This window comes from Sus scrofa, chromosome 12 (genome assembly GCF_054392235.1).
Source record: "Sus scrofa isolate SSC_HxYL_T2T_F1_AM1 chromosome 12, Sscrofa_HxYL_maternal_Yorkshire_Landrace_v2.0, whole genome shotgun sequence".
Taxonomy (NCBI): domain Eukaryota; kingdom Metazoa; phylum Chordata; class Mammalia; order Artiodactyla; family Suidae; genus Sus; species Sus scrofa.
Genome location: NC_139394.1, coordinates 24,987,041 through 25,003,019, shown reverse-complemented (window position 1 = coordinate 25,003,019; position 15,979 = coordinate 24,987,041).

The following is a 15,979-nucleotide window of genomic DNA, read 5'->3' as shown; positions in this document are numbered from 1 at the left end:
CCGGCCTACACCACAGCCACAGCAACGCTGGATCTGAGCCACATCTGTGATGTATGCTGCATCTTGCAGCAACGCTAGATCCTTAACCCACTGAGCAAGGCCAGGGATCAAATCTGCATCCTTGTGGACAACATGTTGGGTTCTTAACCTGCTGAGCCACAGGGGGAACTCCTAAACTTTTCTTTCTGTGTTTTTTGTGCTTTTTAGGGCTGCACCCCGTGGCATATGGAGGTTACCAGGCTAGGGGTTGAATCGGAGCTACCGCTGTTGGCCTATGCCTCAGCCACAGCAATGCCAGATCCGAGCCACATCTGCGACCTACACCACAGCTCACGGCAATGCCGGATCCTTAACCCACTGAGAGAGGCCAGGGATCAAACTCACAACCTCATGGTTTCTAGTCAGATTTATTCCCCCCCCCACCCTCGCCACAACGGGATCCCTCTTAAACTTTTCTTAATTTAAAAGAATATTGAAAAAAAGAATAGTGCCACTAAATAGCATCACTAACAAGATTTCCTCCCAAACTTGCTATGCACTATATAAAACATATATATGTGTGTATATCCTTTTTAGGGCCGCCCCTGTGGCATATGGAAGTTCCCAGGCTAGCAGTTTGAATCAGAACTGCAGCTGCCTGCCTACACCACAGCCACAGCAACACCGGATCCTTAACCCACTGGGTGAGGCCAGGGATCGAGTACAAGGACACCAATCCCTTTTCATCTATACTGCTCTACGGTGTGTGGGATCAGGCTAGTTCATCATCTCTCTGCCTGAGGGTTCCCATCTGTAAAATAACCAGAATAAAACTTATCTGAAGCCCTCTATTCAACCCAGTTCAACCGGGGATGAAGTTCAGTTCAATGATCTCTTGAAGCGTTTGGGAAGGAAGATGCTGTGTCAACCTCAAATTGTTTTGTTATCCTCTCTTTCCAGAAGAAAAGGGGTGGGGGTACAGAGCTTCCTCTGGCTCAGCCCCTGAGCGGTGGCTGGAGCCTGCCAGGACCTCCATCTGCCCATGTCAGAGAACACACTAGGAATGGTGGTGCCAGAGGCAGATGCAACAGAGAGGGAGCTATGCTTCACCAGCTTGTCAGCATGTCATTAGGGTGTTCCTGTGGGAACCAAGAGCAGAGTCAGGAGGCAGGAGATGTGGGAGGGAGGGAGGAAGAGAGAGAAACGGAAGCGATGAAGGGGTCCATGCCAGGACCACATTCATCCCTGTCAGGAGGAGAGCTCCATCAAACCAAGGCCAGGCCTATAAATCAGGCCATAATTAGTTGCAAAGAGAAAGCTTTAACATCCTCATCAAATTGATTAATACATCTTGCAGCTCAGGACAGGCTGGCCCTGCCTCAGAAAAACTGCACGCTCGCCCAGCTGGGTGGGGATAGAGTGGAGAGAAGGGACAGCGTTAGCCTCGGCGCTAAGGAGCCTGGTGAGTTCTGTCCCTCTGTTTCCTCACTCGAAAAAGCTGACAGGTAGTCGGCAAGGCCCCGTTCTGAGTCCAAGAGGTCATCTGGAGCCTGGAACCCGGAAAATTAAATGAATGTGCTGGTTTTGCCAGAGAGTAGCCCTGACATCACTGGCAAGTTATTTTTTTCCTACTGGGTCTCAGTGCCACCATCTAGAAAAAGGACATGTTGGACCAGAGGACGTTTATTTCCTTCCAGTTCTGACAACATAAATGTCTATGAGCCCAATGGACAAGGACATCTGGAGGTCATGGCCTGTGAAGACCTGATGACGGGTTCAATGTCTAAGATTCCCAGTGGGAGGTCAGGAGTTTGGGATAAGCTTAAATAAATTGGTCTAATTCAGGCTTGAGTTTACCAAGTTTTGCCTGCGTGTCCTTTCCTGAGACTTCAACAGAGAATGTCTTTCGTCTTTTAAGCCAGAACAGAGAGAAAAGATAAAGAGCAGCTTGGGTTGGCGTTCTGCCCTTCTACTTATTAGCCATGTGTTTGGGAAAAGTTATTTAAGCTCTTCAGCTTCCTTTTCTGTAAGGTAGGGATAATATCTCCCTTCCTGGGTCATCATGAGGGGTTTAGATAAGATATATGGTTGACAAGTAATAGCCAGTACTATTATTATTTGGGTGACTCTGAATATCTTAATAATGGCATGTAAATCACATGGAAACTGAAATATTAAAGCCCAGCAAAAAAAAAAATAAAGCCCTGACTCCCCACACGATGTTCAACTAGTCACCCTCCTGGGATGTACCATGAAGAGATAGCAATTTGTTGTGTAAAAAACACTGGACTTGAACTTGGGAGATTTAGGTTCTGATCTCACCTTTGTAACTTCTGAGTTGAGTGACTTCATGCAAGACTCTTCACCTTTCTGAGCCTTGCTTTCCTGCAGGAATATGTTCATATCCAATCAGATAATGTGTATACATGATCCTCAGAAAATACAAATTATTATTCAAATATAAAGCATTTTATAAGCACTATTTTGGATATCTGTCACTCTCGCCTGCGGCTAACTGCCCCCAAAGTTGCTTGTCTGGAAAAGCAAATCAAATAGGTCCTTTTTATCTGGGACAAGCTTCATTGTGCAAAGGGACCCTGTGTCCTTATGTCTTCTGTGAATCACACTTGTCTGGTTTCTTGCTTTAACAAAAACTCTGACCTAATTGCTTATAACAAATGAAGATTATCTATTTGGTGGTGTTTGGGTCACATGTAGGTTGCTGTAGTGACTCTATCAAAAAAAACCATTCTTGCCTTCTTCTAGAATAATTGAACTGCTGGGCATATGGCTGCACATATATATGTATGTACACTTCCCCAGTCCTCCTGGCAGTTGTGTGACTAAGTTCCTGATAAGACAATGTGAGCAGAAGAAATGTGGACCATTTATGGACTGGGACCTTAGCAAATGAGTATGCCTCTTCTACACTCTTTAATCATTCTGGGAAACAGACATGTGTATACCCTTGAGCCAGTTTGGATCAGGTGACAAAGGCCACCCTAGGGTGGAAAAGCAAGAATGAAGGAACCTGGGTCCCTGAGTGACAGCATGGAGGAGAGAGCTTCCTGCAACCTGGAACACAGAAGGTTCTGTGAGAGAAAAACTTCTATCTTGCTGAGCCATTGTATTTCGGGAGATCTTTATTATGAGTTTAATCTTTCATTCTGATTATTTATGTACACTGCTTATCCCCCAGGCATCCAGAAGTTTCCTTCCCAACCCACTATGTCTAGGCAATAGCACCAACTGTGTAAGACACAGCAGGAGATTCCACTGCTCCTGTTGTAGTTGAAGGCTGGGTCTGTGTCTAGATGAGTCATCTTCTGAAAATAATTTTATTAAGGAGCCCTCAATCCATATATACTTAAAACTACCCCCCCAATAATCAGATCCATTTCCTTGTACCATCATCCTGCCATAACAAAACCTACTCTATTTTAGGAAAGTAGCTGCAAGTAGAAGGCCAAGAGAAGGGGGAAGTGGAGCAGAAAATAAGACAAGTTGCAGGTGGAAGATGCCTGGAAGGACCCATAAAAATCTGAACTTTGACCCTGGGCCAGGTGAAAGGGCAGGGAGAGCTCAGGGACTACAGGCCTGGAGAAATGGACCAGAGGTGCCCAAATAACACGTCATGAGCCTCTGCTAGAGGAAGTAGAATTTTCCAAATCTGCACACTGCTTTCTTATGCTTCTAATCCCTGAGAAAACTTGACCCTCGCTGGCTGACCCACTGGCTTCCTCATGAGTTTGTCATCATCACTCAGGATTTTTACAGAGCCTGCGACACTTAGCAAGCCCCCCTCCTGACACTCACCCCTCCCCTTTCGGAATGTAGTCCTGGGCAGACTCAGAATTGCTCTTTAAAATGTTTAACCAAGCTCGTGATTTAGAATGTGTGGACTGAATACCTTCTTTCAAAAGCCAAGAGCTGTGGGAGTCTAGCAGACGTGGAATGGGGGCGGGGGGGGTGGGCAGGGAAGAGGAGAAAGCAGAGGATGCGGCGCCAAAGAGCCACAGGTGGGAGCCAGTGTGGGGAGGAGGGCTGGCCTCACTTTGTCACACCACTGGCCCGAATCACAGGGCAGGGCCGGAAGGGAAGTGCCAGTTGCAAATGCTCCCACCTCATCTCACAGCTCACCAAATATTATGGCCTAGCACATAAAAACCAGAGTGCTCAGCTGCCAGGAGTGTTAAACTCAAGGAGCTGTGACCAGAAACAGGCGGGCTCTGGGGAATGGGAGCAGGGTGGCGCCTGCAGCAGGCCAGCCGCTCCCATTAAGCCCTGTGGCTCTCAGGCCAGCAACTGAAACCAAGCAGGAAACTTAGCCCTTGCCCCCAAAGCCAACTCTGCCTCCTGCCTCTCTGTGATGAGAGCATTTAGGGGAGTCCTGTGCCTCCTTAACAGGAACAGGCTGCCTCTAAGCAGAAAATAAAGGCTTTCGAGCCACATAAATCAATGAAAATTAGCAGGAGTCAAGGTGAAAAATCCATCCTCCACCACTTGGATGTTTGAGCCAAGGTTCTTGGTGATTTAGAGCCGTATAATTAGAGTGATCTGATTTCTCTCTCTCTCTCTTTTTTTTCCCCATCCTCCCTTTCCTTTCCGGACAAGGTCCTCGCCTATGAGGCAGAGCCTCTCCTAGCCAGAAGCAAGTGTGTGCACCTGTCACCTCAGCACCTGGATGGATGTCTGCATTATCTTGGCTCACCTCCTCCCTGCCTGCCCCTTAATGAACAGTCTGCTCCCGGGGTAGGTATGAGTTGTGGGTCTGGAGCCCACCGCTGCAGGGGCAGAGAGGTGTGGTTGCTGACCCCAAGTGACATGCGGCATCATCCCAGAGGTGGAGGAGGGGGGCGGGAGTAATCAGAACCCCTAACCTCTGACCTCTGGAATTGGGGAGAAGATTGATGACTGGCATGAAAGTTTCCCAGCCTTGCACCACCTTCCAGATTAGAACACAATAGAGCAGTTGATGGAAGTGTGAGCTGAGATCCAGAGAGGTTAGGTGCCCGGATATGCCTTAGAAAACTGAGACCAGAGTTCCTATTGTGGCTCAGTGGGTTACAAAGCAGGCTAGTATCCATGAGGATTCGGATTGGATCCTTGACCTCGCTCAGTGGGTTAAGGATCCGGCATTGGCATGAGCTATGGTGTAGGTTGCAGATGTGGCTTGGATCTGGAGTTGCTGTGGCTGCAGTGTAGGCTGGCAGCTGCCACTCCAATTCGACCCCTAAAATGGAAATTTCCATATGTTGTGGGTGCCACCCTAAAAAGCAAAAAAAAAAAAAAAAAAAAAAAAAGGGGGGGGGGGAGAAAAAGGAAAGACAAGAAAAGAAAACCAAGACCTAGAGGGACAAGGTGGTATGGGACGTGAGGGTGGCATTTAGAGTCGGAGAGACACAGGTTCAAATCCCATTTCCTTTTTTTTTTTTTTGTCTTTTTCTAGGGCTGCACCTGCAGCACATGGAGGTTCCCAGGCTAGGGGTGGAATCAGAGCTGTAGCCTCCAGCCTACGCCAGAGCCACAGCAACGTGGGATCTGGGATTTGAGCTGTGTCTGCAACCTACACAACAGCTTATGGCAATGCCGGATCCTTAACCCACTGAACAAGGCCAGGGATCGAACCTGCAACCTCGTGGTTCCTAGTCAGATTCGTTAACCACTGAGCCAGAATGGGAACTCCCCTAAAGTGGTTATAATTGTAGTTTTTTGTTTGTTTGTTTGTTTTTAAACATCTGCCTCTGTGGCATATGGAAGTTTTTCTGAGGTTCAAAGGAAAAGTGGACGGGGAAACCCTTTGCCAACAACTCTATATGTAAGACGGAAATAGTGAATGATGGGATATATAATTATACTGCAAATAATTTCATTTACAGAATTTCTCTTAGGAAAGCAACTCTGCTTAGCAGATGCCTTGACATGTGCTTCTCATCTGGCCAGTGTTCCCCAAACTTTACAGATGGGAGAGCATTGCTCTGACGAGAGAGAGGAAGCAGGAGAGAGAGGAAGGGCAGTGAGAGACCAGGTGTGGTGAAGGGGCAAGTGCAAGGCCATGCCTGTTGGATTGACCAGTGGGTATTTTAAGACCAATAACACCCATGAGGCCCCTTTCCGTTGCTCATGCTACATATTACTTCCTCTTGTGCCCCTACCAGGACATTGGGTGTGTATCTATTAAAAGCACCATTTTTGGAGCACCGACCACATGTATCTAGTGATTGACACACATGCTTTGATGTACTTCCACAGAGAAAAGAAATCGAGGCTCAGAAAACTTGGACAACGGGCTCGAGGTCACACGAGTGGCCGCTGAGCGGGGAGGGATTTCAATTGGTGTCCAGTTCTGGGTACTGTGCCCTGTTGCCTCCTGTGCCCTAGTTTTCTGGACGTTAAAAAAGTCACTTAATCTCCCAGTGGGCCCCAGTTGTTCTATCTTTAGGAAGAAATTTCTCCCTTGCTCACTCATATACTTGATAGATGAACGAAGTAATAGATGTGAAGTACTTTGAGAGCTTTTAAACAAACAACCCCATTGTGAAAGTAAGCTATTATTAATACCACATCTCACATGCTAAAAGGCCTGTTTAATCCACCCTGCCCTGAGGAGCCCACGAGGACACTTCCCTCCTCTGTTTAGTTTATCCTTTCTTGTCAAGTGCCAAGACTGTTCCATTTTGCTTTCTCTCTGCAGAAACCGAGCCTATGAACCTCTCCTAAAAATATCCAAAGTCCAAATACCATGACCCTCTCCAAGAAGTTCCTTCCTCCCATTCATTTCTTCAGCCCCCTCCAGAGATAGGGACCAATCCCTGTGCTAGAAAATGTTTAACAAACAACATTCCAGAAAAAAAGTCCTGTCCTGCTCTGTAGCATTTGCCAATTTCCTTAGTGTAAATGCTCTCACCAGGTCTGGTTTCAAACCATCATTTTGACATCACTGAGTGCAGAATGGGGAAGAGCTGTGTAGTAGCACACTAATATATTGAATTTCTACCATACAGCTCTAACAGACATAAAAAACCCCTAAAAGTTAGCTTCGTAGTAAAATTTATCAAAATAATTAAGAAAGGATGAGTTTTAGTATTTATTATTTTGTTTAAAAATATAATTTATTTCATTTTAACTTTAATTTTATTTTTTCATAAAGTGTTTCGCAAAATTCTTGAAAATTTAAAAAATCAGTTCTTGCAAAGCAGCTCCAGTTTACCCGTATGCCTCACATGCACACACAAAAGCAGATAAACCATAGCCAGGAAGCCAAGGCCTGTTGGAGGAAGTGCCAAGTGCTCCTGTGATGTATTTTTCTATTCCAGAAACAAGAATCGCACACACAACAAATTGTATGCTGCACTGAAAATGGCTTTTGCATTCTCAAAGTTTCTTTTTTTTAAAAAAATTAGAGTATAAAAAAAGACGAAAATTAGAGTATAGTTGTTTTACTGTGTTGTGTTAATTTCTTTCTGCTGTACAGCATAGTGACCCAATCATACATGTATATATACATTCTTTTTCTTTCTTTCTTTCTTTCTTTCTCTCTCTCTCCTTTTTTTTTTTTTTTTTTTTTGCTTTTTAGGGCCGCACCCACAGCATATGGAGGTTCCCAGGCTAGGGGTCAAATCGGAACCACAGCTGCCGGCCTACACCACAGTCAGAGCAAACAGGATCTGAGCTGCATCTGTGACCTACACCACAGCTCTCAGCAGCACCAGATCCTTAACCCACTGAGGAAGGCCAGGGATCGAACCTGCATCCTCATGGATCCTAGTCGGGTTTGTTAACCACTGAGCCATGAAGGGAACGCCAAAGTCTTTGTTTTTTGAGCATTGACCACTGGCTGAACCCAACCAGAAGTCAGAGGACCAGGGAGCCTCTCCTCTTTAAGAAACATTTCATAAAGATCACTTCCCAGCACCAGTGCCACGAACAGGGCAGCAAAGGATAGGGACAGGATTTGGAAGAGGGGAGAGATCATCCGGCACAGGTCTTTGGTGGCTCATTGCAAGAAGACATTCCCATCCTAGCATCTTAGGCTAAAGCTTCTGCAACTTCAATGGGCATAATAACCATTTAGGGATTTCAAGGCAATTTTGGATTCAGCAGATCTTGGTTGTGGCTTTAGATCCCAGGTGAGGCTGACACTGAGGCCTGTGGACCACACTTTATGTAATAGGGTCTTAAGCCACACCCACCCCACCCTCTAAGCCCCAGTGGGTTTGTCTACCTAAGGGAAAAGCAGAGCTGTAAAAACCCCTTCATTCCCTTCCCACTTCTTACCTCCCCTTTCTTTCCTTCTCTCCAAATACTCTCTGATGCAACTCAATTATCTGGCACCAACCCCGAATTCTGTTCTCTGTCCTCCCTCTCTCCCAACACCAAGCTAAAAGGAGGGGAGTTTGCAGACCCCCAGCATTTGAAGGCAGGCCTCTCCCCTGGAGGAAACCCTTAGAGAATATTCCGAATTCTCCACGATCTCCCCGGTCTGCTTCTTCCTCGCCTTGTCCTCACCCCTACAGCCAAAGCTGCTTGAGAAAGCCAGTGATCTCCCAAAAGGAAAACATTTTCATCCAAGCCCAATAGGGGGTAAGTGCCTCCTCTCCCTGCTAATTTTCCCCTGGGTAGAAACAACCCAATGGCCATTCCACTTCTTTTGCTTCCAAGGTGTCATTATTGATGAACCCTGGCTATAACTCAGGCTCCATCCCTAGCACCAAATGTAAGCCCCCCTTGCCTTTTTTTTTTTTTTTTTTTTTTTGGCCACGCCTGCAGCATGCAGTTTCTGGGCCAGGGATCGAACCCCGGCCATAGCTGCGACAATGCCAGGTCCTTAACTGCTAGGCCACCAGGGAACTCCTGCAAAAGCCTTTCTGAAGGCACAGCTCTGAAAACTGTTCACAAAACCTGAACACTGAAAAACAAATGTGCAAGTGTTTGTGTGTAGGAAGGATGGCCACCAGGAGAAAAATCTTGGTCAGGATTCCTATTCCTGGACATGCAGAAGTCACAGATGCTCCCATTTCTGGATTAATGGGAACTCTTATTCAGCTAGTGCTGAGTGCTAAGAATCAGGTTAAGCATTCATTCTTTTTTTTTTCCCTTTCTTTTTTTTGTTTTTTAGGGCCGCACCCGCAGCATATGGAGGTTTCAAGGCTAGGGGTCCAATCGGAGCTACAGCTGCCGGCCTATGCCATAGCCGCATTAACGCCAGATCCAAGCTGTGTCTGCAACCTACACCACAGCTCACGGCAACGCCAGATCCTTAATCCACTGAGCAAGGCCAGGGATCGAACCCGCAACCTCACGGTTCCTAGTTGGATTCATTTCTGCTGCACCATGACAGGAGCTTCAAGCCTTCACTCTTTATAAGTCAAGGATGCATGGGCTTGTGTCTTAGGAAGGATGGTTAGCTTCGTTCCAAAACGGGAGAAAGTGGCTGCAGCTTTAGCCCCTGGCATAAGAAAGTCTGGTCCTAGGGGACTGCCAATCATTGCAGATATGATGCAGGTGTGCCTGTGAGTGTACACATGTGAGCGTACACATATACGTGTGTGTATGTGTGCGCGCGCTTGTGGATTTGGTTGGCTAAGGAATGTAAAGCTGGAAGATGATGGATCGGGGGATGGATTAACGCAATTCCTTCTCCTCGGAACCTAGATAATCTTAAAGAGGTACAACGCAACAACAAAGGTAATTAGACCCAGGGCCTTTCGAGATTTTCTTCATCACCTATATTCACTGTCCACAACTCCTACGTAGGCTAATTTTCATGCCCAGGTCTAAGAAAAAGGCATAGTGAAGTGAGGATTTCCCAGGGTTGGCCTGTTAGTAAGATCAGCAAGATTTCCAGACCCCATGAATTAAAGACTTCCCCAAGGGACATGTGTCTAGTGCCTGGGGACAATCCTGCCTATTCCTTTTCCCAAGAGAAAGAAGAGGATGAATCCCCTGATTCCTGGCTAGGAAACATACTGTCCCATGACAGTCAGGTCTTATTTATTTGGCATTTATCATAAAAACTCTTGACACCATAGAGCAGTTTGCAGTTTACAAGGAACTCTTTTTTTTTTTTTTTTTTTTTTTTGTCTTTTTGCCTTTTCTAGGGCGGCTCCCATGGCATATGGAGATTCCCAGGCTAGGGGTTGAATTGGAGCTGTAGCCACTGGCCTATGCCAGAGCCACAGCAATGAGGGATCCGAGCTGCGTCTGCAACCTACACCACAGCTCACAGCAACGCCGGATCGTTAACCCACTGAGCAAGGGCAGGGATCGAACCCGCAACCTCGTGGTTCCTAGTTGGATTCATTAACCAGTGCTCCACGACGAGAACTCCTACAAGGAACTCTTCAATACATTACCTCATTTAATTTTTACAAGAAACCTAAGAGATAAGGTGAGGCAGGTTTATCACCATTTTATAAACAAGAAGCTGAGGTTCCGAGAAAGTTATATAACTTACCTAAGGGTACAAGGCTCTTAGGCAGTGGAGCCAGGACTAGAATTCAGGTTTCCTGACTCCTAATACAGTATCCTTTCTTTTTCTTTCTTTTTTTCCCCCCTTTTTATGGCTGCACCTGTGGCATACGGAAGTTTCCAGGCTAGGGTCGAATCAGAGCTGCAGCTGCAGCCTACACCACAGCCACAGCCACAGGCACACCAAATTCTTAACCCACTGAGTGAGGCCAAGAATTGAACCCACATCCTCAGGGACACTATGTCAGGTTCTTAACCCACTGAGCTGCAATGGGAACTCCTAGAATCCTTTATGTTGCCTTCCTTTTCACATACTTCTTCATCTATTGGCTGATTTTGTTCCCTTTCAGATATGTAAATGCCCTGACAGAATGGACTTTGTCTCTGCTTTGCTAATATTTCCTCAACACCCACGACAATGCCTGATACATAGTATGTGCTTAATAAAATTATGTTGAATGAGTGAGTAAATGAAGGTTCTAACTTTGACTTCTTGGGACCCCTCACAATCATTACGCAGTGGATGAGTAAATATTATTGATAAGAAAAATGAGCTAATATCAGGAGGGTGTGACTGACTCCCGGGAAGTCAGCTGTCCTGGAAGGGAATGCATTTTTTTTTTTTGGCTTTTTCTCTTCTTTTTAGGGCCACAGCCACAGCATATGGAGGTTCCCGGGCCAGGGTCCAACTGGAGCTGCAGCTGCGGGCCTACACCACAGCCACAGCAACATGGGATCCCAGCTGCATCCGTGATCTACATAGCTCATGGCAATGCCAGATCCTTCACCCACTGATCGAGGCCAGGGATTGAACCTGCATCCTCATGGATACTAGTGGGGTTCATTAACCACTGAGCCATGACAAGAACTCCCAAGGAAGGTAATGCATTTTGAGGAAGAGGGTCCCTGCTATGGCTTCTAGAATTCCAAGCACAGATTATTCTTAGCATTTCTCATTACTTTCGACTGCCCCTGGCTCATCCTCAGGGTGAAGACATTTGTCCTGTGAACAGATGCCCAGAGGTTCAGGCCTGCGCGATTTTGATTTAGGAAAGAGGCGCTATGGTTTGTGTCTCCATGTGGTCCACTGTCACCAGATAGGATAAAATGGTTTGTTTCTCTTGGCAGCCTCCACCCAACAGTTCCCCATGTGTGTGTTGCTTTCTTCAATTTTCCCCTCTACAAAATCTGGTCATGTTTAATAACAATAAATCAGAGGAGAGATTGCAACCTGGAAAAGAAGTCTAGGGCAGCCGGGGTTTCCACATCTGGGGCCCATGCGGGTTGAAGCGATGACAATTCCTAATAAATGTTAATGGAGAACCTCCTCAGATTCATACACTCCAGCCATAATTTAGCCTGTCCCTGTGCCAGACGACCTTTTGAACAACCAGAATACACCCATCATAGCACCAGCTACAGCCCTAGATTGTTTCCTGCATATGAAGGGGGGGAAAAAAAAAAAAGCACCAGGCTTGTTGTTATTGGTTATTTTTTCTCCATTTTCCTTTCCCTGGATTTTTCTTCAAAGGCTCACAGAGCCTTGGGGCCCCCAGCCACCCAGGTGGTTGGAGGTAAAGGAGTCAAGTTGAAGGATGTTTCCCTCTGGTCCCAAAGGAGGTGTCACAAAGGCTGACCGCTAACGCCGTTCCCCCGCAAGACAGGGCTGGACATCAAAATACGGTCCACCCCCCCCCCATTTTTGGCTCTGAGACATTTTGCTGATCCTGCTCTATCCCTTTCCCCAGCCACTCCTCACCCTCCCACCCCATGTACTAGCCAGTCTTCAAGGCTGCCTTCAATCTTTGGCTTTTCTCATCCTACACCTTCGCCTCCAGAGGGGGGTTTCTAGGTCTGATCTCCCTCTCTCTCTGTCTCTCTCTCTCTCTCTCTGTTGTGCGCACGCTCTCCTTCTCAAGATGCACCCCTGAATTTCTAACCAGGAGTTGGGTGTTTTCACTTGATGAGCAGCCACTCTCTAACATTCTACGTGTCTAAATTAACCCATCATCTCACCCAAACACAAATGACCTCTTCTGCAAATGTCTATATCTTGGTTAGGAGCGCTTCTGTTCTTTTAGCTATACAGACACTCCCTGTCGGCTGCCTCCTTTTCCCAGCTGATGATGGGGTTATTGCATTTTCCATCCCAATTGCACTTCTTTTAATTTCCACTGCTGCCCCACACTCCAGGCCCTTATCGCCTCACTTTGAAATTTCCTCCACTTTGGCCTCTTTGCTAAACCACCCCTGAACATGGCAATTAGATACATCATCCCAAGATGCTGCCTTTTTAAAAAATTTATCATTTTATTAAAGTATAGTTGATTTACAATGTTGTGCCAGTTTCTGCTGTACAGCAAAAGTGACCCCGTCACACATACAGATTCATTCCTTTTCTTATATTATCTTCCATCATAGTCTCTTCCAAGAGACTGGATAAAAGTCCCTCTGCTATACAGTCGGACCTCATTGCTTATCCATTCTAAATGTAATAGTTTGCTTCTACTAATCGCAAACTCCCAGTCCATCCCACACCCCACCCCCCCTCCGCCTTGGCAACTGCAACTCTGAGTCTGTTTCTGTTCTGTAGATAGGTTCACTTGTGCCATACTTTAGATTCCACTTATAAGTGATATCATACGGTATTTGTCTTTTTGCCATACTTCGCTTAATATGATATTTCTAGTTGCAATCTATGTTGCTGCAAATGGCACTATTTCATCCTTTTTTAAAAATGATTTTTATTTTTTCCATTATAGTTGATTTACAGTGTTCTGTCAATTTTCTACCATACAGCAAAGTGACCCAAAGTGACATACATATATACATTCTTTTTCTCACATTATCTTCCATCCTGCTCCATCATCAGTGACTAGCTATAGTTCCAGTGCTATACTGCAGGAACTATTTCATTCTTTTTTATGGTAGAGAAGTATTCCATTGTATATATGAACCACATCTTCTTAATCCATTCACCCAAGATGCTGTCTTGATCATGTCCTCCCCCAGCTCAAAATTCTTTTGTGGCTCCCCATTGATTTACTATTATTATTGTTATTCAAAGTTATTCATAATTAGGTGTCCATTGCACTAAGATAATGTTGAAGCCAGATTTTTAAAGTTTTGGCTGTGCTTGGAGCAAGAGGAGTTCCTGGACCAGGAATCGAACCTCTCGCCACAGAAGTAACCAGAGCCACAACAATGACAACACCAGATCCTTAATCCACTCAGCTACCAGGGAACTCCCATGGAGACAGATTTTTTTTTTTTGTCTTTTTGTATTTTTTTTAGGGTCACACCCATGGCATATGGAGGTTCCCAGGCTAGGGGTCAAATCAGAGCTGTAGCCGCCGGCCTACACCACAGCCACAGCAACTCAGAATCCGAGCCTCGTCTGCAACCTACATCACAGCTCACAGCAATGCCGGATCCTTAACCCACTGAGCAAGGCCAAGGATCAAACTTGAAACCTCATGGTTCCTAGTCATATTTGTTTCAGCTGTGCCACGATGGGAACTCCTGAGCCAGAGTTTTAGATTACAGATCTCATATTTTTTTCATTGTTTCCCCCTATCTGGTCTAATGACATGCCTAATTAGAATTTATTTATTTATTCAACAAACATTTTTTGAGCTACTGTGAAATGCAGACTCTGGTCTGCTGAGAACTGGAGGATAAGCATGATAAACACTGTCCCTGACCATATGGAAACAATTTCTAGTGGAGGAGACAAATAAAAAAAGAAAATAGGCAAAAATAAATAAACTAACTGCAGACTGTTATAAGTGTCAAAGAACTGAGAGAATAATGAGAGAATTCTACAATATTTTAATCAGGTCTCTAAACTCTCACTCTCTGGCTTCTGAAGCATCTGATCACTTCCTGGGAATTTACCCTCAATAGTTCCAACAAGGACAAGTAAAAACAATAGTTTGTGAAACAAATAATCCCCTGAGTGCATTTCTATTTTTGTAGCCCAAAGGGATATTAAACAAATCAAGCTATGTTTCTTGGACATTTAGAATCCAGAATGTAAATGAGTGACCCCTCCTTTGGGCTGCAGATGGAATGGATCTTTACCTCAATGTATGAGGGATTCAGGTTAAATATTGTGAAAAACCTCCTGGTAGGTCAGTGGAACAGGTACCTGAGGGAGTGTATCAGTCAACTTTGCTAAACAATGCTGTATAACAAATAACCTAAAATTGCAGAGGTCACAACACTTGTTTCTTGCTCAGAAGTCGGCAGATTGGCTGCATTGCCTCTGTTCCAGGTTGTGGCTCTTATTCAGGTCCACTCCATGGACCTTCTCATTCTGGAACCCAGGCCGAAGTGACAGGGGCAGGCTGTTCCAGTGGCCATGGATAGAAATGGTAAGGGTCTGGAGTTCCTGTCGTGGCACAGCGGAAACGAATCCAGCTAGGAACCATGAGGTTGTGGGTTTGATCCCCGGCCTCACTCAGTGGGTTAAGGATCCGGCGTTGCCGTGAGCTGTGGTGTAGGTCTCATATGCGGCTCGGATCTGGTGCTGCTGTGGCTGTGGCTGTGGTGGGCCGCTGTAGCTCCGAATGGACCCCTAGCCTGGGAACCTCCATATGCGCGAGTGTGACCCTAAAAAAGCAAAAAAAAAAAAAAAAAGAAAGAAAAAAGAAAAGAAAAGATAAAGGCCAAGTCAAGCCTAGCCAAGCAAGTAGAATTAAAATCTCTGGGAGTTCCTGTTGTGGCTCAGTGGTTAACGAATCTGACTAGGAACCATGAGGTTGCGGGTTCGATTCCTGGCCTTGCTCAGTGGGTTGAGGATCCGGCGTTGCCGTGAGCTGTGATGTAGGTCGCAGATCTGGCTTGGACCCCACGTTGCTGTGGCTCTGGCGTTGCTGTGGCTCAGACCCCTAGCCTGGGAACCTCCATATGCCGCGGGTACAGCCCTAAAAAGACCAAAAAAAAAAAAAAAAGAATTAAAATCTCTGCTTACATTCCATTTCCAAAGCAAGTCACAAGGCTAAATCCATCATCTGTGGAGTGGAGAAATTTTCTCCCCCCTATGGAAGGACATAGATGAGAGTGAATATTTGCTGTACAATAATACACTCCACCGGAGGGAGGTTATGGAGTTTCCTTCACAAGTGGTCTTTACAAATAGAAGAGATTGTTATCTATCTGGGTTCCTCTGGGTACCATATTACTTGAAGCAGAGCAAAGGAGGACCAGAAGACATGATTTCTTAAAGATGCCTATTTTGGTACAAGGGCAATGTAATACGTGTTTGATATCTGGTTGCCCCTGAAGCCCCTTTTCCTTTTCCACTGGAGCTGTGCCATGGGGGTGATTTGTAGCCCAAGTCTTAATATCAGAGTCTCTATGTGATTGTATACAAGTGACAGTCACACAGCAAACATAAATACAAAAGAGGTTCTGATACCATCAGGGAACAGTATTCCTGCCATCAGGCCAGCTTTGTCTGCTGCCGCAGTGCTGTTAACTCTGGAATGAAACTGGAGAGGTAACTGATGGTCAGAGGGGACTGGGA